At 42.5% G+C, this 24,409-nt stretch overlaps 1 protein-coding gene and 1 long non-coding RNA gene across 4 annotated transcripts in view; one reads left to right on the top strand and one right to left on the bottom strand.

The window, feature by feature from the left end:
- The window catches only part of LOC120396744, a 34,589-nt gene extending 25,806 nt beyond the window's left edge, over positions 1–8,783 (top strand). Inside the window, exon 5 of the long non-coding RNA XR_005593337.1 lies at positions 8,666–8,783. This is a non-coding gene — a long non-coding RNA (uncharacterized LOC120396744). The remainder of the gene's footprint in view (positions 1–8,665) is intronic.
- The window catches only part of RSPO2 (R-spondin 2), a 155,591-nt gene that overhangs the window by 99,071 nt on the left and 32,111 nt on the right, over positions 1–24,409 (bottom strand). The gene's annotated exons all lie outside the window — the stretch shown is intronic.

Below are 24,409 nucleotides of genomic sequence, written 5' to 3' on the forward strand. Positions count from 1 at the left end.
TGGGCCAGGTGGCTCCCACCAACTTCTAATCTACCATCTCCTGGCAAGAGGTGACAGTTTTCAAACTTGGGGGTGCATCCTCCTAGGGGACCATGCTGCACAGTTTGTGTAAAACTGCATGCTAAATGGAAGGCAGAAATCTGGGGGGTACATGACCACCCTGTGCCCCCCATGCATCACCTCTCGTTTGGGGAGGCAATGTCCCCCCCATACCCACCCATCCCAATCTCTGCACCTACTGGCAGCCCTAGGGTCCCCAGGTGAGCTGGCAGGAAGTCAGGCAGGTTTCCAAAGGAAGTTTGTCAAAACCGTGACATTCTCACACGGCCTTTCAGTTGCTGAAAAAACATTTTGTGGAAAAATTCACAACCAGCAGGTAAAACGTTTTTTAAAAAAATCCCCATACAAATTCAGTTTACAATAAAAATAAACCATTTTTTAAATAAAAGCTACACATGAGAGAGTGGATGGCCCAGTTGTTAAGGGTTCAAGTCCCTGCTCTGCCACAGAATTCCTCTGTGACCTTGGACAAATCTAATCTTCCTGTGCCTCAGGTCCCCAACTGTACAATGAGGATAAAAGCACTGCCCCACTTCACAGGCATTTTGTGAGGCTAAATACATTAAAGATTGTGCAAAAGGAAGTGCTCATGAGGTCCCTCCACCTGCAGAGAGGAGTGGATTTGAGCCTAAAGCTTTCAGAAATGTAAATGGGTCTTTGATTGGGAACGAATAAGGCTCACTGTATAGGCTGTTGAAAGTGTACGCATAGAGGAGGTGGGGCTCTGAAGAAAAATTTCTAGTGTGCTTTATAAACAATTTCCCTCCAAACCCATTGCCTGCAGGAGTGATGCAGGGGTCTCAAGGAGGGCAGAATTTGGATTTGCATTGGGAAACTAGCTAACAGTTCTGTTGATCTGTGAGCTAGAATACAATCCAGCTATATATGTATATGAACATACATACACACAGACTTATTTTTGATAAGGGGGCAAGGAGACAGGGAGACTGGGTGCTGAAAGGTCTATTGTGAGCAGCTCCACCAGTCCTACTGCTCAGACAGCTTCCTCCCACCAGCAACCCTTCTGTAGTTCTCCAGACAGGAACAGCAGTCTGACAGTGCAGAGAAGATTCATCAGCCCAGGATGACACAAGATGTCTCACAGAGAGGACATTAATGGGAGGCGCTAACATGAGATGAGGGCACCTCCACCATACCTACTCTGTACCCCTGCTTCCCACCACATAGCATCCTCCTGCAGTCATTAAACTCAGTCTTCAGCCTCTACAATTCCCATAACCATCTGATTTCTATCACCTCCCACTCCCAACAGTCATTAATCCCAGACCCACCTGACACAAAGCCTTCCTGGTGCACTAGGGCTATGTGCTGAGCCCAGTTGGCAAGTCAGGAAGGTATCAAACTAGAAGAGTGTTGGAGCTACCAAAAGTTATGATGAATTAGGAGAATAAGACTTATTGAACAAGAGGCTTAGACAGGGATAAAGGTATGTATAAAAGCACAGACATGCTGAATTGATAGTCAAAGATAAATAAAAAACCAAGAAGTAAAGATAAAACCGTCCACATTAACCAAAAAATCCATCTGTAGCTCTAGAACTTGGTACAGTGCAGATTCTGTGACCAATAAAAACCCAAACCGAAATATCCACCTTACACATTACATTTGTCAATGTCCTGACTTTCAGGAGCACAGCACATATTTAAAGTAGTACATTTCCCAATTTTGTCCGTATTCTTCTAATTTCAAGGCTGCCAAGTGTGTTTTGGGTTTTGTTGTTGTTGATTTAATTGTTCTTGGATGCAGACTTGCATGCCAGGTGTTGGCTGGGAGCATATTTTTGACAGCCCACTCCCGATGGAAATGCTGACAGACTGCTAACTGTAGAGGCATTAGCACAGCAGTTCTCAAACTTTTGTACTGGTGACCCCTTTCACATAGCAAACGTCTGAGTGCAACCCCCCCCCTATAAATTAAAAACCACTTTCAAATATATTTAACACTATAACTGCTTGAGGCAAAGCGGGGTTTGGGGTCGAGGCTGACAGCTTGCGACCCCCCATATAATAACCTCTTGACCCCCGGTTTGAGAACCCCTGCATTAGCAGGTGCCACATCAATATAAGTCTGGTTGAAAATGTAACTTATGACCTGGAAAGTCATTTTAAAAAACAGTTGTGTGCTATTTGGGGAAAATACTGATAATTTGAATGTGAAAAATAACCCAAGTGCCAAAATTCACAAATCTGCAAACTAACAAGCAGCAGCTCCTTTGTTTTCTGCTATGGTCCTTCTTGAAAAGCTGCCTCAAAAAAGAAGGGGAAAACATGTCAGACTGCCACATATCTACAGAAAAAAGGTTGCACAATGCTTAACCATAGCTTCATCTCAGGCAACGTAAAACCTATTGGTTTGGTTTTTTTTAAAGACACTTTATTGAAAACTTATCTGAGAGAACAGGCAAGAAAGTGCTTGAAAAAGTTACAATTCACTTTCACCATACTTTAACTGCTGGTGAATCTGCATATGATGCTAGTTAGGTACAACTGAAAGCAAGTTCATAGGATTACAAAGCTGATACACAGAGAATAACTAGTCAGTTTATATGCTGGAAAGCCAACTGATTTTCATGGACTGTCTCACCAATAGGAGTCACACTATTATAGAATCATAGGACTGGAAGGGACCTCGAGCAGTCATCTAGTCCAGTCATGGCATGAGTAAGTGTTTCCCAAACTTGGGACACCACTTGTATAGAGAAAGCCCTTGGTGGGCCGGGCCAGTTTGTTTACCTGCTGCATCCGCAGGTCCGGCCAATTGCGTACTCTTTTCCAGACTAAACAAATCCTACTTACTTCAGACTATTTCTCCAGTTTGTCCTGATCATTTTGAATTATAATCCTATCCTCCAAAGCACTTGCAACGCCTCCCAGCTTGGTATCTGTACGATGATCTATTATCCATACTTACTATCTATTATCCACAATTACTATCTATTCAGGCTGCAGATTTATTAAGGGAATGATCTAAAACAGAAGGTTGAAAGTCCTGGCAGCTGAGAAAAGGAGCCTGGTTCAGGAAACACCAGTTTTGCCAGTACCACTCACCTCCATTTTTCAACCCTTATGGAAAATAGCCTACCAACAGCTTTTTATCTAAAAGTTACTCTGAACCCCTGAATAATTGAGTAGTTACAGATATCCTTGCTATAGTTTTTTTTTTTTTTTTTTTAAAACCACACATTCTATAGAGCAGGGATAGATAACCCTTATCAGAATCTATATGATAGTTCAAAAACCCTATGGCATAAAATAGGGGTGGGCAAACTTTTTGACCCAAGGGCCACATCTGGGTATGGAAATTGTATGGCGAGCCATGAATGCTCATTAAATTGGGGTTGGGGTGCAGGGCAGGGGGGCAGAAATGAGGAGTTCAGGGTGCGGGAGTGGGCTCTGGGCTGGGGCAGAGAGGGGGGTGTATGGGGAGAGTGAGGGCTCTGGCTAGGGGTGTGGGGACTGGGCTGGGGATGAGGGGTTGGGATGTAGGAGGGTGCTCTGGACTGGGACTGAGGGGTTTGGAGAGCAGGAGGGGGATCAGGGCTGGGGCAGGGGCACCGTGGGTGGGGAGTGAGGGCTCCGCCTGGGGGTGCAGGCTCTGGGAATGAGTGGCTGGGGATGCAGGAGAGTGCTCTGAGCTGGGACTGAGGGGTTTGGAGTGGGGTCGGGGGGGATCAGGGCTGAGCTCCCGGAAGCAGTGGCATGCCCCCCCCCAGCTCCTACACAGAGGCGTGGCCAGGCGGCTCCACTGCACGCTGCCCCATCTGCAGGCACCGTCCCTGCAGCTCCCATTGGCTGCAGTTCCTGGCCAATGGGAGTTGCGGGGGCGGCACTTGGGGCAGGGGCAGCATGTGGATTGTAGCCCCCTGGCTGCCCCTATGCATAGGAGCCGGAGAGGGGACATGCTGCTGTTTCTGGGAGTCGCACTGAATGGCCCCAGACCCTGCTCCCCAGGAGGAGTTCAAGGGACGGATTAAAACAGCTGGTGGGTCAGATGTGCGCCGCAGGCTGTAGTTTGCCCACCCCTGGCATAGGGCAATTATAACTTTTCCATACATTAAGTACCTGCCGGGGGAGAACCTTCTCATTTCCTCATCCATTCAGAGATGTTCCTGGCCGGCTTCTGCATACAGACTGTTGACTGGCTCCAACTACCTGCAGCAAGATTACATCCAGTAGCACACCCCTTCCCCCACAACAGCGACTTCCAATGAGCATAGAACCAAATCAACTTCAATGGGAGCAGAGTTAGGCCATCAGTGGGTGCTTTTGAAATTCTCAGCCTTCACACTTAAAAACAAATATTGCTGCTTTGAAGTACAATACCATCTATACACGAGTCATTCCTTAGAACTAGTTTGCTTTTTAACCATATCTATCAACTTGAATGCACTACTTACCTCTCATGATCACCAGCAGTAAAATGTAATTAAAGGATGTAACATCGTTGAGTCTCACAGTCAGAAGAAATTATAATTACCTTAGAAAAGTACTTTTGATCTAAAATAGCATGTTTTAGAAAACTAATTGAGCCGCTATTTGCAATTTACTTTACTCCAAGGTACAAGACTAAGGAACATGTATTTATCAACACATATAAGCTAAATGGGAACAAAAATAATTACTGTTCCGTTTTAAAAGTCATCTAAAGTCCCTATTTCCTAAAGGAAACGAGTCTTGCCAGCCTTAATTATAGTTTCCTCCAGCTGTAACACTCATAGGCCTTAAATCCTTTACTTAGTTTTATTGCCAGTAATTAGGTGAAGTACATGGTGCCTTTCCAAAAGATGAAAACTATTTAAAAAGTTAAGAATTTTGTCAAGAAGCATAGATACTTTACTTTCACTAAACACACACCTCACTTTGTTTCATATTAAAAAGTTTATTGAGTTAATTTCAGACCAAAATGTAAATATGGTGCTTGGATTTGTCCCAGATGAATAAACTTTAAAGCATTATTTCTCATTTACGATGCCTTTCCCAAACACATTTGGCAATAAAATTGCAGCCAGATCCCTTATTACTAAAAAGCTTATGTGAGTAAGTGAGAATTTAGGCATGAAGGAAACAAAAATTATAGGAGTTAACCAAGTATTGAACTAGAATTGCAAGTTTTTCTTGAGCCTTAACCATTTATTATTTTGCAAAAGTATATGAATTTTGAGTACGTGAACAAACATAACAAGAAAGCAAGGATAAAACATGATCTTTACTTTGTTCATTTATTTTGATCATTAGAACTCGCTCTGTAATTTCTGATAATACTTCTTGAGGTACTGTACTAGTCAATGATCTCTAGCATACATTTTTAGGAACACTGTAACTAGTGATTACCTCCACTTTTAAGTGGTGGAGAGCATGCCAGATTTTCTGTATAGATCATAAAGTATATGAATTAGTGAAGTTCTGTTCTATAGAAAAATCAGCTATCAAGGCACACTTCACAATACAAAAATAGAAAAGGTACACGAAGAAACTTGGTGTTTGGCAAAGCAACATAGCAGCATGTAAACTGGGGAACTTTGCAGTGTTCTATTCCTTGTCGGTGTTACTTGTCATTTTTGAAGTTTAATGGATAATTTTGTAGCCTAATTTTTAACATCAGTTTAGGGTCTCATTAAGCTATGACTAATTGTTAAAATAGGTTTAAAATATACCTAATTCATTTGCTACTTTTAATGATTTAGATAGGTATTTAACAAACTCAGTGTGATTGCAGGGCTGTATCTAGGGTCAGAATTTATCCTACTATATTCAAAAAAATACATGAACTGTGAGGGCAGAGAGGATAGTACTGGACTATCAGGTTTCTTTGCCACAATTTCTGAAAACAGTGGGTCATGTTCTGCCCTTAGTTACCATCCTACAAGTCTACACTATCTCATGGCCAAGTTGGTGGCGGTTTTGACCCAAGCTCTTTTGAAGGATAGACTTCTTGTTCATAGATTGCTGGATGAGTGGTGCAGGAAATGTGGCTCAAATGACAAGAGGTATGATGCCTGACAGTGAGCTGGGTGCCATGTTTTTCTGGAATCATCCAACCATGGTATAATCAAGCCAAGGTCTCCCTTTTCCTATCTGAGATATAGTATATAGTATCTTAATTTAGATATTAAACTTCAGTGGGGAGCTCCTGTGTTCCCATGCTAGATCGGGGTCAGCAGTCTCTGGCACGCGGCTCGCTAGGATAAGTACCCTTGCAGGCCGGGCCAGTTTGTTTACCTGCTGCGTCTGCAGGTTCGGCCGATCGCGGGTCCCACTGGCTGTGGTTCGCCGCTCCAGGCTAATGGGGGTGGCAGAAAGCCATGGCCAGCATATCCCTCGGCCTGCACTGCTTCCCACAGCCCCCATTGGCCTGGAGCGGTGAACCGCAGCCAGTGGGAGCCGCGATTGGCCAAACCTGCGGATGTGGCCGGTAAACAAACTGGCCCGCCCCGCCAGGGTGCTTACCCTGGCGAGCCACGTGCCAGAGACGGCCGACCCCTGATCTAGCATGGGAACACAGGAGCTCCCCACTGAAGTTATAGGAAGGTCTTACACTACTTTTAGACATAGCAGCAGGGAAGTGAACTGAGCCACTTGAAGATGCTTACACCATGTGTTCAGCTCAAAGTTGGACTATAGTGGAGAAGTAGGCCAGCTCCAACTTACATTACAGACTTGTGTGAGGCTGGTGCTGGCTGAAGAGATACACTGGAGAAGAACCAACATGTGTGCCACAGTTCAGGGCAACTCCACCTGTTTTTTCCCCCATATGGTCCAGCAAGGGCCTCCAGTCTAGACTCCGGGCTCCTCAGCCATCACCCCTCTTGGGGAGAGAATTTCACTCTCTCTCTCTCTCGATAGGGGTTATTCCAGGCGGCATTGTTCCCTACCTATGTTGTGAAAGCCCCAACCAGTCAGACTGGCTAAGCAGGCCTTGCTTTTCCTTCTCCTCAGAGGCTATAAATGGCGTAATTGCTCACAGTTATAAAGTGTCACACAGCTCTTCCTAAGCAAGCATGTTTATTCTTAAAGTAAAAGCATTACAGCAAAATCAGATTAAAACAATAAAAGAACCTATATGCCTGCTAATAAGCTACAAGTTCAGTGTTGTCTGGCCCGTTGTTTTAAAACTCCTCTGAAGCTCATAATATTGCCCAGGGTTTACACTAGTTCTGCCCTCTTTGAATTTTTAATACAATGAAACCCCAAGATAGTTAAACTTAATTCAGTTTGGTTCAACATAATTCAATAAGGTTTGTCCAGGATAATGCATGAAAATGCCATATCTGCCAAAGTGTGCACATGGGGATTCAGAATACGTTGGCAGGCAGAAGAGGATCTGACAGGTGTGTATAGGGGAAAATTAAGGAAGAGAAGAGGGTGAAAAAGGAAACTGAAGAACTTGCATGTTTGCTTGCCACCTGACCATCTGCACACCCATCCACTCTCTTGTCAGAGACAACTGATAAGATACTGTAAAGCAGCCTGAACACAGGTAGGGAAATAGCTGCTTAAAGTTCTGAAGAAATAAGTTTGCTTGCTAAATAAAATAGGTGTACTCAAAAATTCAAATCTAATTTAAGCTTCTGTGTTGCTACATTTGCATTGTGTACCAGTGGAACTCTTCACGCTGTACACTAAGAAAAATATGGTCATTTTTATAGCCTTGTATAAGACCATGACTGATTTCTGATTGGCAGCGAAAACTTACTTTGTTCTGAGAATTAACATTTCTTCTATGACTCTTCTCCACCAGTGACCCCCAACCTTCCTTTATTTCTAACATCACAATGTTGTTTTCAGAACAGCATTATGTTTCACTTTTTATTCTGTACTGTGCAGCGGCGGTTCCAGGCACCAGCCCTCCAAGCGCGTGCCTGGGGCGGCAAGCCACGGGGGTACCCTGCCAGTCCCGGTGAGGGTGGCAGTCAGGCTGCATTTGGCGGCTTGCCTCCGGGAGGTCCACCGGTCCCGCAGATTCAGCGGCAATTCAGCGGCAGGTACCCCGAAGCCGTGGGACCGGCGGACCTCCCACAGGCGTGTCACCAAAGGCAGCCTGCCTGCTGTGCTTGGGGCAGCAAAAAATCTAGAGCCGTCCCTGGTACTGTGCAGCTAGAATCATAATCAGTATTAGGTTAATTTAGTCACTTTGCACACAGAAGTTTTAAATATTTAGGGGCTTGCCATTTAGTTTAACAATTCTGCTGCTTCCATCACCATCAAAACTGAAAATGAGAAAGCTAGACTCATTTTATATCGGGGATGCTTTTTTGCATCTGTATCCAATATGAAACCACTTCCTCACCCCTCAAGAAAAAGGTTCTTGGGGATGGTGGTGCGTGGGAGAAGAGGATTTATAACAAAGCTCTTTTGGGAAGGAGTGGGGGAAATTAACAGTGAGGCAAGGTTAAAAAGAGAGGTTTTATTAATATTTAAAATCAGCCAGTAGTGAAAAGTCCTAGACATCTTGCTCACATCTGCAGAACTGGCAGGATTGCAACATTTAAATATTGATTATTGCATAAATCCTGTACTCCATAAAAATCCAATCAAGTATTTAAAAGCTTTAAAATATACTCTCTTGACCCTTAATCTCATTCCAGCTCCTGGCTGATATTTGACACTTCTGCATTCTGTCAGGATTGACTAGATAAAGGCCTGAACATCAACTCCCCAAGGATACAAGTGTCATCTCTAAGGACATGGTCTTTATACAGAAGAAAGAAATGTGCTCCAGTAATTTTAGTCATGGGATTTGGAATCAGAAATCCTAACTCTGACACCAACTCCCTGTGCGGACTTGGACAAATCTGTTAACCTGTTTCTCAGTTTCCCCTTCACAGTTGTGGGTGATCAGTAGTTAAGCTATATTGTTTTTTAACTGCTGAATAAATTCTTACTACTAAAACAATCTGCGGACCCAAAAAGTAATTACTGTGTCAATTTAGTCTTTTAATCGTTAAAACTAAGGATTATGCTTCATCTCAGTCTTGGCACATCACTCTTGTTAATGATATCACTAGCAACAAAGCGACAGTGTCAAAACAAACAAACAATGCATCCAAAAGTTAAAATGCTCATCCAGACTTATCCAAGACTCTTTGGCATCAATATTAGGCTGAAATCCAACTGAGAACAGGCTGTCTTATGTTACCCTGATACTTCAAATTCTGGCCAAATCCAGAAAGTGTGGATGTGTGCAATGTGAAATACTGGCATACAACTGAGAAAATTTAACTAAATCTTCTTGGACCCAAGAAGGTCAGCTTGAAATTTCAGTTGAGATTCAAGCATGTTTCAGTCAAATCTCCCATCTCGAAATACTATACAGTAATATTAGTGTAGCATACTCCAGGGAAAAGGAGCAAAAACACCTTTTCCGAGAGATAGATAAAAGGAGACAATGCCAGACTACTCAGTTCCAGTTTCATTTGCTCTAGTGTAAAGTAAGAGTTTTGTCATTGGCTTCCTCACTTGAGCCTCACACAAGGGTGTTGTAAGAAAGAGTGAAGGGTTGCACAGCACCCTGAAAATATAAAACAATATAATATTATTTGGCCTTCATATAAGTTTGACATAAACAGCATTTAAAAAGCTTTTTAAAATTATTTGCATCTGTATGCGCTTTTAAAGCTGCCTGGAAAATGAGGTTATATTCAGAAAAGTGATTCTTAGTATGACATGGTTGTACTTTATCTGTAAATTCAAGTTGGGACCTAAAAGCCAAGCCCTATTCTTTCATCAGACAGCAAGAGACCTGTCAGCCAACAATCTTCTTGATAACGTATGTGGTGGGGAGATTCCCACTCATCTTGTCATAGCTGTATTGACTCTGTGATACTAATGGAAGTACAAATTTTGTTTGTAGGGGTACAGCAAGCAGCTATACCTTCTTCAGCAGGAGGGGGACACATGCAAATGAAAAAACTTCTCATTCAGTACACCTAATAGTCATTCAGCCATATTCTCCACTCTAGAACCTAACTTAATACATGAGTGCATGCAAATCAGCTTTTTAAACCTGCACATTGCCAGTTATACTTCCAGCTGGCCACTTATACATGGCAATTTCGTATGCAATTATGGTATTTGCATACACCCATTCAGACCCTAAATAATTTGTAAAACCTTAAAATATAGAGAATGAACTAGACATCAGTTCCAAATAAAAAGGAGAGGATACTCACTCTGTGCAGTAACTGTAGTTCTTACAGATGTATGTTCCTATGAGTGCTCTACATCAGTAATACACGCTCCCCATGCACCTTTGATTGGAGATATTAAGTAGAAGTGCCTGTTCAGACAGCGCATGCACTCTACTCTGCCTCGTGCTCTGCACCATGGCTATCTAACGCTGCGTGGGAGAACTGCCCACAGTTCCTTCTCTACCACAAAGCTCCATCACAGAGAATTCCAAAGCAGAGGGGAAGGAGAGAATGTAGTGATGCACCATATCTCAAAGAACTACTGTTACTGCACATGGTGTGTAACATCTCCTTCTTCAAGTAGTGTCCCTATGGGTGCTCCATATCAGAGGGTACTGCTGGATAGTCACCTAAGGAAGGGGAGCTTCAGAATGGAGACCAAAATTGAAGACAGTACAGTAGAGCTATACACAGCACCAGAAGCTGAGTCATGAATTACCGCATAATATTCAGAAAAGGTGTGTATGAAAGTCCAAGTTAAGGCTCTACATATTTCAGCAATGGGAATGTTCTTGAGAAAGGCTACTGAAGTAGAAAAAGGTCTCATTGAATAGATTAGGACTCTAGAAGAAGGCTGGAGAGCATGAGACTGATAACAAAAGGTAATGCAGCCAGATAGCCATCTAGATAATTTTTGCTTGGAAACTGGAGATTCCTTAGACCTGTCTGCAACAGACACAAACAATCGTGGAGATTTTCCAAATGGCTTAGTTCTGTCCAAGTAAAGGCGAATGCCCTTCTGACATCAAATGCTTGTAATACTGCATCCTCCTTTTTCAGGAATGGTTTAGGAAAGAAAACTGGAAAATGAATAGACTGTTTAATGTGGAAATCAAAGGACACCTTCAGTAAGAATTTGGGTTGTGGTCACAATGTAAACTTGTCCTTGAAAAATACTGTGAAGGGTGGAATATACCATCACAGCCCTGTCTCCCCAACTCTTTGAGCAAAAGTAATGGCTATCAGGAAGGCCATTTTTATAGATAAGTCAAGAAGGGGACAGGTTGCCACTGGCTCAAAAAGAGGTCTCATAAGGCATCTAAGCACCCAGTTGAGGTCCTAAACTGGGGTAGGATGTTTGAAAAGATTTCCCAGTCCCTTGAGAAACCTCACCATCATTGGATGAGCGAACACTGAAAAACCCTCCACCGGGAAACGGAAGGCTGTAATGGCTGCCAAATGTATCCTAATGGAATTCAAAGACAAACCTGAATTTTTCAGTTCTAGGGTGTAATCTAGTGTATCTGACAGTGAAGAGGACACAGGTGAAAGGTGTCTTAGATCACATCAGTGGCTGAATCGCCTCCACTTTTTTAGGTAAGTATTATGTGTAGACTACTCTACTTAACAATATTCTTCTTACTTCCTCGGAACAGCTTGATTCTAACCCTGTGAATCATCAATCAGCCATGCTTTGAGGCGAAGAACAATGAGGTTGGAGTGAAGAATTTGACAAACATCCTGAGAGAGAAGATGGGGGTGGTCTAGAGAGCGATCAGTTGACAAGCAGTCAACTTGATGAAGCAAGGAAACCACATCTGTTCTGGTCACGTAAGAACCATCAGAATAACTCTGGCCCAGTCTTTCCTTATCTTGATCAGCACGTTGGATATTAAAGGAGCTAGAGCAAATGCATACAGACCCAACATCCAATAAAGGCACCTCCCAAGGAGTGGAGACCCAATCCACCTCTTGAGCAGAAGTAGGGGTACTTCTTGGTTTTGGCTGTGGTGAACACTTCTATCTTGGGGATGCCCCAACACTGAAATATGTAGTGAAGGATAACGGGATTTAGCTCCCACTTGTGATCCTGAAAGAAACACCTGCTGAGGGTATCTGCAGTGATGATGCAGTGATGTTTTGAATGCCCGGAAGATAAGCCACTGAGATGTTGATATGATTTTGCATTCAACAATTCCAGAGAGTCTCACTGCTTCAATGCAGAGGGAGGGAGCACTCACTCCCCCTTGATAGTTGATATAAAACATGTACAACGTATTGTCTGTCATATTTGCCCCAATCAATGGCATAAAATGGAGACATACATTCCTGACCACCTTGCGTTCCAGCAAGTTGATGTGTAGAGTGATCTGTGAGACTACAGCCTACCTTGAGCAGTGTGACTGTTGGGATTCACTACCCATCCCAACAGGGATGCATCTGTTGTTATTAATCTCAGAGATGGTGGAGCCAAGGGCACTTGTGAGGGTCTTTCCACCAGTTGAGAGACTTCTTCACGACAGTAGGAACTGAGAGTAGTTTGTTCAAGCTGTGTTTGCTTGGCAAATAAACAGTTCTGAGCCACCCCAGGAGGTAGCGCACACGCAGCTTTGCATGGTTTATCATAAAATTCCCAGCTGCAATATGGCCCAACAACTGGAGACTGATTTCTGGGGCTGATTTAGACTGTAGTGACTAAATTCAATAGGGTTGTAAACCTGTGTGTTAGAAGTTAGGCTTTGGCCACAACTGCATCGAGGTAAGTTCCTGTGACTTCCAATATTTGTACCAGGGTCAAGGTGGACTTCCGAATGTTTAACTGCAGTCCCATTCTATGGACTTCTGAGTGGCCACTGAGTTCTCATGGTACGAGCATCCCTTTGGCAGCCAATTGTCAAGATTTGGGAATATTAGGATTCCTTTTCTGCAAAGGTAAGCTGCTACCACTGACAGAATCTTTGAAAGCACTAGGAGCAGAAGAGCAACTGAATAGAAGCACTCTGTATTGAAAGTTGCTTTGACCTGGAATGAAACATAAGAACCTTTTGTGGGAAGTGCAGATCGCTATATGGAAATATGCATTTTGTAGGTCAAGGGCCAAGAACCAATCCCCTAAATCCAATGATGGTATTATTGCTGCAAGTGTTACCATTTTGAGCTTCTGTATCCTCACAAACCAGTTGAGGAGCCTTAGAACTAGAACAGGCTCCACTCACCATTCTTTTTTAAAACCAGGAAGTACCTGCAATAAAACCCCTTCCCTCTATGTTGTACAGAAACTGGTTCTGTAATGCCTAAGTTCAGGAAGGAGTCTATTTCCTGCTTTAGAAGATGGTCATGAGAGGAGTTCCTGAAGAGGGATAGAGAAGGGGGTGGCACAAAGGGAGGGAGGTAAAATAGATGGAGTATCCTGCTGGTATGATCTCCAAAACCCATATGTCCATGGTGATAGGCTCCCAAGCTTGATGGAAGTGAGAAAGGCAGTCCACAAAGCAAGGAAGGCACATGAACCACTGCAGCTGGTCAGATGAAGGCAAGAGGTAATTCAGAACTTTGACCACACTACCAAATTGGTGCTTTAATGATGAGGGTTGCAAGGTTGATGCCTGTGTAGCAGATGATCTCTTTTTCTGGAACCTCTGCCTCTTTCACTGAGGTTCATCTCTGGAAGCCAGAGAATTGAGCAGAATGAGATATCTGTGCTGTCTGGGATTAACTAAATTTCCTTTTTTGCACCGGTGTGTAAATTCTCAGAGAACGCAAAGTGGCCCTTGGATTTTTTAATGTATGCAGAGACATGTCTGTATTCTCCGCAAACAGTTTGAAGCCATTGAAGGGAAGGACCTCCATCAGAAATCCTCAAAGCTGAAGCCCAGAGGCCCTTCTCATGACCATCTCCATAGAAATAGAGTGAGCAGCTGTGTCAGTGGCATACAGAGAAGCCTGAAGAGATGTTCTGGCAAGGAGCCAACTCTCTGTAATGATTGCCTGGAATTGGTCCCTCTGCTTTTGTGGTAGATGCTCAATAAATGAACTGAACTTTGAGCAGTTGGTGTGATTACATTCCACCATCAATGCCTGACACCTGGTAGTTGGCAATTCTAAACTGCACAGTCACAGATGAATATGATTTATGACCAAATAAACCGAGACACTTCTGATCTTTATTATACAGAGGTGATTTGGTGTGCCTTCCACATTCATTTACAGCCTCGACAACTAGAGAGTTGGGAGAGGAATGAGAAAACAAATCTTTAGATGTGAGATAATGTGGACAGTACTGTTGCTGGGGTATGCCAATTTACTTTTGCAGGATCCAACAGAGCCTCATTAATAGGTAGTGAATATCTAGCAGTTTGTGTTGTGACTCCTTAACCTCCTCAAGTGTAATTTGTAAGGAGTCTGCTAGCCTTTTAATGAGGTCCTGGAACTGTTTGAAGACATCAGCCAGGGATGGTGGGGGAGGCATGACTGCTTTGTCAGGGGATGAAGAAGAGATGTTGGTCAGCGGGGTGACCTCTTTGTCCACTCTCACCTCCTTCTCCTTGAAAAGGATATTCTTGTGGTTGAGGACTTCCTAAGAGAAAGGACTAAGGTGGGGAGGACTGTCTACCCTTGTCATGGCAAAGAGTGATTCTAGGGGTCCTATAGAATTGTTGGTAGTATGCCACTCGTGAATCCTACTATGGCCAACGAGGGGGCCTATAGTGAGGCAGAGTGGCCTCCCTCAGAGCATGACAGGGAGGGACCACTACAGGCCACTACATGGCCCATATGGTATATGTGGAGGCACTGAAGAGTGCTCAAACCACCAGGATGGAGCTTCAGGGTGTCTTTCACAAAAATGTTCCATCTCTCTAGAAGTCTCTGGAAAAATACTCATCTAATAGTGAGGAGCGGAGCCCTGAAGTGAAATTTCAAAGACCAATGAGAAATCCCTATCATCATCATATTCAAAGTCACTTTGAAGCATATTGAGCACCGGTAGAAAAAGATGGGGACCTTGTCACTATCAGCAGGGGCAGCTCCAGGCCCCAGCATGCTAAGTGCGTGCTTGGGGTGGCAAGCCACAGGGGGCGCTCTGCTGGCACCGCGAGGGCGGCAGGCAGGCTGCCTTCGGCGGCTTGCCTGCGGAGGGTCCGCTGGTCCCGCGGCTTCGGTGGACCTCCCGCAGGCATGCCTGCGGAGGGTCCGCTGGTCCCATGGCTTGGTCCGCCAAAGCCGCGGGACCAGCGGACCCTCCGCAGGCAAGCCGCCGAAGGCAGCCTGCCTGCCGTGCTTGGGGCGGCAAAATGCCTAGAGCCGCCCCTGACTATCAGGTCAATGTCTTGAGACATGGGGGTCCTTAGTACTAAGAATGTCAGTCATCTCTGTTACTGCAAGGTCCCTTGAAAATCTAAACTCCTGAGATACCAACATGGTGGTTGGTACTGAGGCAGAAACCTGAGCAGAAGTGATTGTGGCAGAGGGAGCTGACAGTACCGTAGGCTTTATGTGCTCCAAAGAGTGTCTGCTAGATGTTAGTCTGGTCTTCTGAGGTACCGATACTGACTTAGAGGAGGTAGTCATCTTCTCTTTGTCACCTCGACCCCCTGAAGGTATCAAAGATCTTCCTGCACTGGAACCCTGAGAATCCTTGGGTTTACTGGTGCTCACAGTACCTGAAGAATTTGCAGCTGATGATGAGCAGGTGCCAAAGTAGTTGTCTCAACTGGTGACCAGGGTTTCTTTGAGGTAGATTCCCAACCTGGGGAACCCAAGCTTTTTGAGAGGATTCTTGAAGCTCTAGGGTAGTGTTATGCCAAAATAGTTGAGGCGGTCAACTTGTTCAAAGGCTAGTGTATGGGGGGGTCCCCATGACCTAGATCAGAAGATGGACAGAAGGAGCTCTCCATCATAAGGAGGTGCAATTTAATATCCTTGTTCTTTCTGGATCTCAATTTTAAGGCCAGGCAAAAATTACACTTTTGGGGGATATGTGACTCCCCAAGGCAATAGACACACCTGGAGTGCCCGTCGCTCACCTGGATAGTCTCTCAGCATGAAAGGTAACATTTAAAACTGAGAGTCAGACATACCAGCCTCCCAGCAATCTAAAGTTCCTTGCAAGGAAAAACAGAAAGACCAATGGTCCTTACAACTTTTTAACTAAACTACTACTAATTATAACTAACTTCTACTACTATAACAAACTAAGCTAAGTAAAATTATGAGAAAAACTGCAGTTGAGGTATATGCTCAACTCGAACACTGCTGAGGATCTGCCTTGGTTTGAGGCAGTTGAGAAGGAATCGAGGCTGGTTCACCCACATAGCTCTGTATAGCCACAGTGCAGTGGACAAGGCAGAGTGGAGAGCATGCACAGGCCAAATGGGCATTGCTATGTAAAATCTCCAGCCAAAGGCACATGGGGTGCATGCACACCTGAAGTGGGGCACTTATAGGGACATACATATAAAAGATGAACCCTCTTTTATACGGTTGTCTTTTTTGTTGTTGTTCTATTTAAAAAAAAGACTAATACTCCAAGATATAAAAAACTCATAAAATTATGGCTCCCCATAGAAAAAATTCTTGTTTTAGCCACTCTTTACAGTAAATCCTCCAAACCCTGTGAAACACAAGTCAGACCAGAGCTCCTAAACAACACTTCAAAAACCTCTTTAGATCAACACAGGAGACCTAAAACTACCAGTAGGGTCAGTTATAGAGAACATCAAGAAAGCATAGGCCACACAGAAGCACTTTCCTATGTAGACAAAACAAATACAAAACGTATAAGATTTCAACACATTTTCAAACTCTTTTAGTGTTGATAGGAAAATGCACATTCCCTTGAGTCCTACTGAAAATATAAACTTTACCCTGGTGTAGGCTTTGACAGTTTATAGAAACTGCCATAGTGTTTGGTATTGTATTTTATGTGGAGTATATTAGGCTGCTCTTACTTTTCAGTGTTGTCTCTTTCCTCTCTGAGTCAATAACAGAACATTTTTAACAACAAAATGACGTAAGTATTTAGCACACTGTGGGCACTATAAAATGAATACCGTGGCCACAAATATGAGGATCAGTAAGACAGATTAACTATTAGAATCATACAGAAAAAATACTTGGAAATTAAACAAGAGATAAGAGTCAATCAACAAGCTAGTGCAAATATAAAAATCAATAAGATTCAAAACAAAATAAAACTTATCTTAAAATGATGGAGACCCAGGCAGAACAAGTCACTTATTCACACATTTAGAATTTTATAAAGAGGTTAATATCACTGCACAAAGATTGGAATACGATGATTAAAGATTTTGGCAGAACATTCTAATCTAAGTGTTTTTTAAGCAATTCTGGAGTTCAGTTTATCAGAGCATCACAATCTCCACTAAAATGATTTACAAAAAAGGCTTTAAAGAGTGATCTGCTTTAACTCTAGTGAAGAAAGACAAATGTTCAAATTTTATGTTACCATTTCTGTCAAATAAATGCTGCTAGCTGGTTAGTATGAAAAGGGGATCAGGATTATCTTTGCAAATGTCAACATTTGCAGGATATGAAAGCTTTGATGTGCCTTTGCTGGTCAAACATTTGGAAATATGAAGGACTACATGGGGACATTTTGATCCTTGAAAGAAGTATCCCTTGTTATAAAACACGCACACACACATTTTCTGAACCAAGTCAAGTAGAAATACAGAAGTAACCACAAGGTTTCCTTTAGTAATTGGGCCAGAGACAGAAGCTGGTACTTGGTTAAACAGGGCAAAAAGAATATTGCTTTTTTTCTTGTTAAACTTGTAACTAGTTAATAACTGGGCCCACTATGTAGAAGGAAGAGAACCAGATTTAGAAGGTAGTACATCTGAGAATTTTACTTTCCAAAACTACTTTAAAATACATACTTCTTTTTAATAGAAGAGTCTGATTTCAGTGGCCACCTGGACTGAGATTGAATTAAAATGCTAACCATATCCCCATACCTGGGTTAAAATCCACAACAGTGTAAGGTTTTAGCTTTATGTGTGGCACCCTTGCATCCTGTCCACACTACAACTTGCTTAAATTGTAACCAGTTCCCCTGACTGAAACAACAAGGAGTCTGGTGGCACCTTAAAGACTAACAGATTTATTTGGGCATAAGCTTTCATGGGTAAAAAACCTCACTTCTTCAGATGCATCTTTAAGGTGCCACCGGACTCCTTGTTGTTTTTGTGGCTACAGACTAACACGGCTACCCCCGATACTCTTCCCCTGACTAGTTATAGTTGAGCGTAGGCAGGTCCTTGCTGATACTTCCCAGTAGTGTAATTATGCAGGTTATGGCACAAAGAATACAGCTTTCATTTGAATGCCTGACAAAACAGAAGACTTTCAAAGCTGCTGTAAAATACAGGGTAAAGGATGTGGATGGTTGTTAATTACTTTACAACAGCTTTGGAAGTCTTCCATTTTGTCATACATTCAACAAGAAACTGCACTGCACTCATTCCATCCATCTGAATTCCTACTGTTCATCTTTAGCCTGCCCATACCATACAGCTTCTTTTTTATTGCCTTTTTCTCTTTATTATGTTCAAAACATGTTAACCACAATAGTAAATGATTTATTTTTAGACTTATGTTTAGTACAGTTTCCCTTGAAAACAGAATTTCTGGTTTTTGATGACATAAGGGATTTGCCCCCTCCCCCTTTTTGGTGGTGTTAGTGCATTTTTGGATGTGTGTGATTTCAGCATTACTGTACTGTTACATTAAAGGAAATGAGGCACTGTTGCCCAGACAACACCAGCTTCTTGTTAAAGTCAATCAGCAGACAAACAACTGTGTCTTTGTCATTTAAGCCCAAGTTCAAATGCATGAGGATCAGATAATAAAATTAAAAAACATGGCATTTTGTAAGAAACAATATGCTTTCACTTTAGATAAGAAGTGAACACACAAGTATCTAAATCAGATGCTCTGGAACTAAAACAGTTACAGTGAGTGCACTTTGAAGCTAAAAACATGTCTCTGCATCTTCATATTATATTTGCACACTTTATGTTCAATAAAAATAGTAGTACGTTAAGATTAATTAGTTCATCAAAAGAACAAAGTCAAGATAAATATTTAAATATATGCAGCCACCTAAAATTAGGTCCTAAACTAGTGCCAGATTACAAGTAGTTTGTTAGTTTAGTGTAATCTCCTTAGATTTTTTTATTTTAAATATTGAGGGGCAGGGAGAAGAATCAGAATTAGTTTTGATAAAAAAAATTATCATCCCAACATCCTTGTCTTTTATGTCCCAAACATGTAACAGAAAGTGGTGAATTGTCAGAGATATGTATAGTGATGCCTAACTTCTAGCTATAAAACCAGCTACCCAAATTCTCAGAGAATTTCCAGTTAGAATCTACTCAGATTACATTAAGATAATAAAAAAAGAATTAAGCTAGGAAGCTGCAGGGTTTTTTGCCCACACATTATTTAAACATGAATCTAATTACTGGCATTCATGGAATGGTTGTCTCACTCCATCACATTTCTCTTAAAACAAAGAAGATCTAACTGCATAGCAGCATTGTACAACCCTGAAATAATGGGGGCAAAGACACCCCATCTACAATGTTATTCATGGGGGGAAACTCACTTTTAGTGTAATAAAAATGATGATATAATGAATAATTATAGGGCTATAGCTGAAAGGCATGGAAGTTATTTCAGAGCTATTTGTAATCAGTGTTATAAAGACGGTAGAATGTTTTACATATGTGTACAAAATAGCTGGGAGTATGTACTAAACTCCAACATCTCAAAGAATGAATGGATGTTTGTTTCTGGAGTGCCTATCTTCTTTCTAAATGTGAGTTGAGAAGAAACTACGTAATTTATCACCAGACTTCTAAGGGGGGTGACGAATGGGGGCCAAAGAAAAAACCCACCAAGAGAAGAAGAGAGCTCCATCTACCTTTTCTGACTCTCAGCTGTATCATTCCCTCCCCTCCAGTAGCAAACAAGCTTTCTAAGAAGATGCATGTGGGGATTGGCCCTCATAGGTTAATTAGTTCCAGCTACCATCCAAATGGGGATGAGTGCTAAAGGGATAAGTGTGAGATAGTGTTGTCAACTCTCTCATTTTTATCCTGCGTCTGGAAATATGTTACCTTTTTTTCAAAGCCCTGGCTCCAGGATTAATGTGATAATGTGAGAATTATTTTTTTTTAATGAAAACTAAGTTTCCAGTCCTCCCAATTGTGAAGAAAAGCTTGAAAATGTGACCCAATGCAGTGAAAACTGCTTGAGTAATCCTGATATAGCAATTCCCAGAAGTGTGAATTGCCCCATGCATCAGTGGGGTGACAAGACCCACTATTTTGGTGGAACCCCAACACCAACCCCAGCAGATACACTTCAGAATCAGGGGTGGGGCAGGGTTTTTTTCTGCTGCTATCCCTACTACTTTTGTGAAGAGGGCCTGTTGACACTCCAGGAGGGAAGGAGAGCTCCCTGCCACTGTCACAGCAAATATCGGGGGCTGAACTATAGCCACAAACTAAAGCCACAGACTCCTTCAGATTTGCTCTGGTCAAAATGATGAAGACTAGAACCAAGGCAAGAACCAATTTCTCCTCAAGGCTACTAGTGCATGAAGGGTACAGGCGTTACTGTAGGAAAGGTACAGGAAGAAATTTAGGGGGATGTTAGCTTCAAAACTCTTCACACAGCGGGGAGGAGGTTGGCAATGGGTAGCACTCATGTGCGGAGGTGTGAACACACACATGGTCTGTAAGGGACGGAAGATACATGTGAAGAATTACTGAGCCTATTCATTCTGGCAGGAGGATTAGCTACACAAGGTTTGGCTGAGAGGCCATGAACTAGTTCTGGTAAAAAAATGGAAAAGGAAAAATCACAGGATTCCAAATGGAGCCATTTCATTTTGGGCAAATCTAAACAGTTCATGGGATCAAAAGTTTGATTTGAAAAACGTAGAATAAAAAAAGTTTACAAAACCCCCCCAAAAGTTTCAGTAACATCAACAATTCTTCACATAAAATGTCAGTTTAGCAATAGGCCATTTGGGATGCCCATAGTTAATATCTGGAGCAGCAAAGGGTCATACAAAATATTTGCAATGCAAAATTTGAAATGAAGCATATTTGATACAGGAAGATTGTATACTATATATGCACATATTACATACATACACACAGACAAATTCACACACAAAATACACATACATGCCACACTTTATTCTGAAGTGGATGGGGTTTGAGGCATAGTTAAGTGTTTCAAACAATGACTTTAAAATGTAAGTGGCATTGTATTTGAGGAGTTGCTTTTGAAGGTTATGGTTGGGGCACCTCTACCCCAAATTTGAGAGTGGTTAGAAAGTCTGCCTTTGACTGAATCAGTGACTAGGTTATGTGACTCAGATTTCTTTCCTATCTCAGTTAATTTTGCTGAATTGTAACTTTCTAACAAGTACATTTCTGGACAGAGATTTAGTTTATAGGTGCTGATGACAGAGATTGTATCTTATAAAGCACATGCAATGTGTAGATTTTTAATAATTGGTGGTGGAGGTTACAATCCATTTTTTAAATAAGTAGCATAAAACAACCATTCAGAATTACACCACAAAAAAAGAAGGTTTTTAATGGATTCCATATGTACGCCCTTAGAACTGGTTGAGTAAAATTTTGCTATGCCGCATAATGGTAAACCATCAATGCTAGAACATCTTTGGGGTCTTTTTAAGTACCTTCTTTATAGACAACCTTCTGACAAAGATTAATTCATTAATGGATTCAAGCCAGCAGTTTATATTCTTATAGTAAGTGGGCAGACATTGGTTGTCTTGTAGTTTAAATCTCTGGAAATTGAAGTGAAATGTCCATACTCCTTCTCTGAACAGTGTAGGGAGTCAGCTATCCTGGGGTGGGGTGGCAGGGGGGGGGCACAGGCCCACCCTACTCCACCGCGTCCCAGCCCAGGGCCCTGGCAGGGGCAGGATTGGCTGCCCCTGCGTCGGCGAGGATCCAGCTGCAACACGTCAACTGAGCCACCCCTGGCTCTGCAACTGGTTGCTCTGTGGCTGCCCCTGGGCTACTTCCTGCCTCCTTGGGGTTTGGTAACTGATGCCTCCAGGCCTCTTCTGGCTCCTCAGGGTACATGGCAGCAGGCACTCTGGGCCAGTCCTCGTCGGCATCTGGGGATCGGGAACTGCCAGGCACAGGCTCCTCTCGGGGCCATGGCAGAACAGGCAGAACATCCTCTCCTCCTCAGGCTTTCCCCCAACTGTACTGCAGGGCCGGCCTTTTATACTTCCGGCCACACCCCGGTACTTCTGGCGAGGGGGGCGGGGAGATCTAGGTTCCACCCCCCAAAGGGTGTGTAATGGTCCCTCACTCTCCCACCACTCAGCCTTACTACAGATGGCAACACACGGGAAATGCTTCCTGTGTGGACTATGGGTAAAAGGAGTTCACAATAAAGCCCTGCCTGTCTTTAGTCAGCCCTGCTCTGCTGGCTAACATTATGGGAAGGTTAAGTGAACATAGCTATGTTCTTGCAGTTTTGAGGGACTTGGTTGAGGAGAGAGATTTTAAAAGACACAATGTCAGTTAAGAGGCTAACACCCTTGAATCTTTGAAAATCTCTCCTCTGACCCCAAGTCTCTATAACCCATTTCACTTAGGCTGACAGTGGTGTTTGAACCTGGGAACCTTTAGTAATAAAAGCATGAATCTCTCTCAGCTGAGCTAAAGGAATTCAAGAGTTGGTAGCTGTAATACATTTCTTCATATGTAGACCAGCCACTACAAGGAGACAAACTGTTCACCTCACGAAGGTGAATGGGGTGTGATGAGAAAAAGACACTCCATGTTGGGGCACACAGCCTGTTCATATTTCAACAACAGTCACAGAAGCCCACACTGAGAAACACTACATAAGGTGAGAGTATGAAAATCACTCTCAGAGATAATGTAAACCAGTGATGGGCTGCAAGCTCTTCAGGTAGACATTGGCTATGGATCCAGCTACAAATTAGGACAGAGTTGGAGCCTCAGGCTGCATGTGTTAGCACCTGCCAGCATAATATATTATTACCGGTCTTAAATAATATGTGAAGAATTATGCCATTCTATGGTGAAAGTAAGATTCCTAGTCAATTATTAAGGGTTACGGTGAACATGCTTCTGTTAAGTTGCTAGGTACAAAATCTGCAGCTTTTTCCTTCCAGTTTTGGAGCTGCTGGTTTAATTTTGAATAGGGACAAGAGTGAGATCGTACCAGCATTAATCAACATATACTTGCATTCGAGAAACAGACCTTTTACCCTTGGAAAACAACTCTTATATTTAACTTCTATTCTGTAGTCACTAAACCTTGCATGCTTCGTACAGTAATCATACAAACTAGGAATTAACAATCAAACTATTAGACACTGCAAATGGTCTCAGATGAGTCACTATATTCTTTGTGCTCTTGATTCATTGGATTCTTTGCCAAACAATTATCATGCTGATTACTGGGCTAACTATAGAACCCTGAAATCGTTACATCTGCATGGATATGGACATTTATGAAAAAGAGTAATTTCTCATTACTGCTGCAAGCCGCAGATTCAAGTTTAAATGAAAGTGTGTAATGATAGTTTGTTTGTTTTTTTTTAAATCCTCTCGAATTCTTGTTTTGCCCTTATCTAATGTACTGCACTTAAAAATCTACTTTACCTTTAAAAGTATCCTACAACTATGTCATCCACTCATAACCGTCATAACCATAGCTCACCTTTCCAGAATTTTGTAATACATTTGTGGAGCTTTGGGGGCCTCATTTCAATTTTTAAAGAAACACACCAGCTAGATTATATTACAATAACAGGGCCAATCTGCAAATGCTTGTTACTGAACAGGACCCAATTCTCCATTTTGCACACAGTGTACTCAGTTAGACCCATGAAAAGTGAGTGTAGAGTGAATATAAAATGCTACCATAAAAGAATTCTCCACTTATTTACATCAATGGAAGCACTTTACACTCACTTTGGTCAGATACAAATGACTGCACAGGAGCAAGGCAGTGGGAGAATCAGACCCATAGAGTTTACTCCGGGGCAAAACCCCAGGATCTGAATGGGACTGCTTGCTGCAGAAAGCACTATACCTGGAAGAGTTTGTAGGAGCAGGCCCACAGTTTGTACTGAATGCATTAGTGACCTGTTAAAATCATCATTACCTCAAAGTACAACTGCAAGTCACCCTATTGACAGTTGTTTGTCTAGTAAGATACAGTACTTGCCAAAAAAGACTGGCTTTTGTTCAAAGAGAACAATGCAAAACAGAAAGAGGCAGCCAACATGGAACAGGAGTTTATAACAGTAGCAGCAAAAGAATTTAAAGAAATCTAAACAATTTTTCTGGCTAATCTCATTTT

The sequence above is a fragment of the Mauremys reevesii genome, linkage group 2 (genome assembly GCF_016161935.1).
Source record: "Mauremys reevesii isolate NIE-2019 linkage group 2, ASM1616193v1, whole genome shotgun sequence".
NCBI classification, from domain to species: Eukaryota; Metazoa; Chordata; order Testudines; family Geoemydidae; genus Mauremys; species Mauremys reevesii.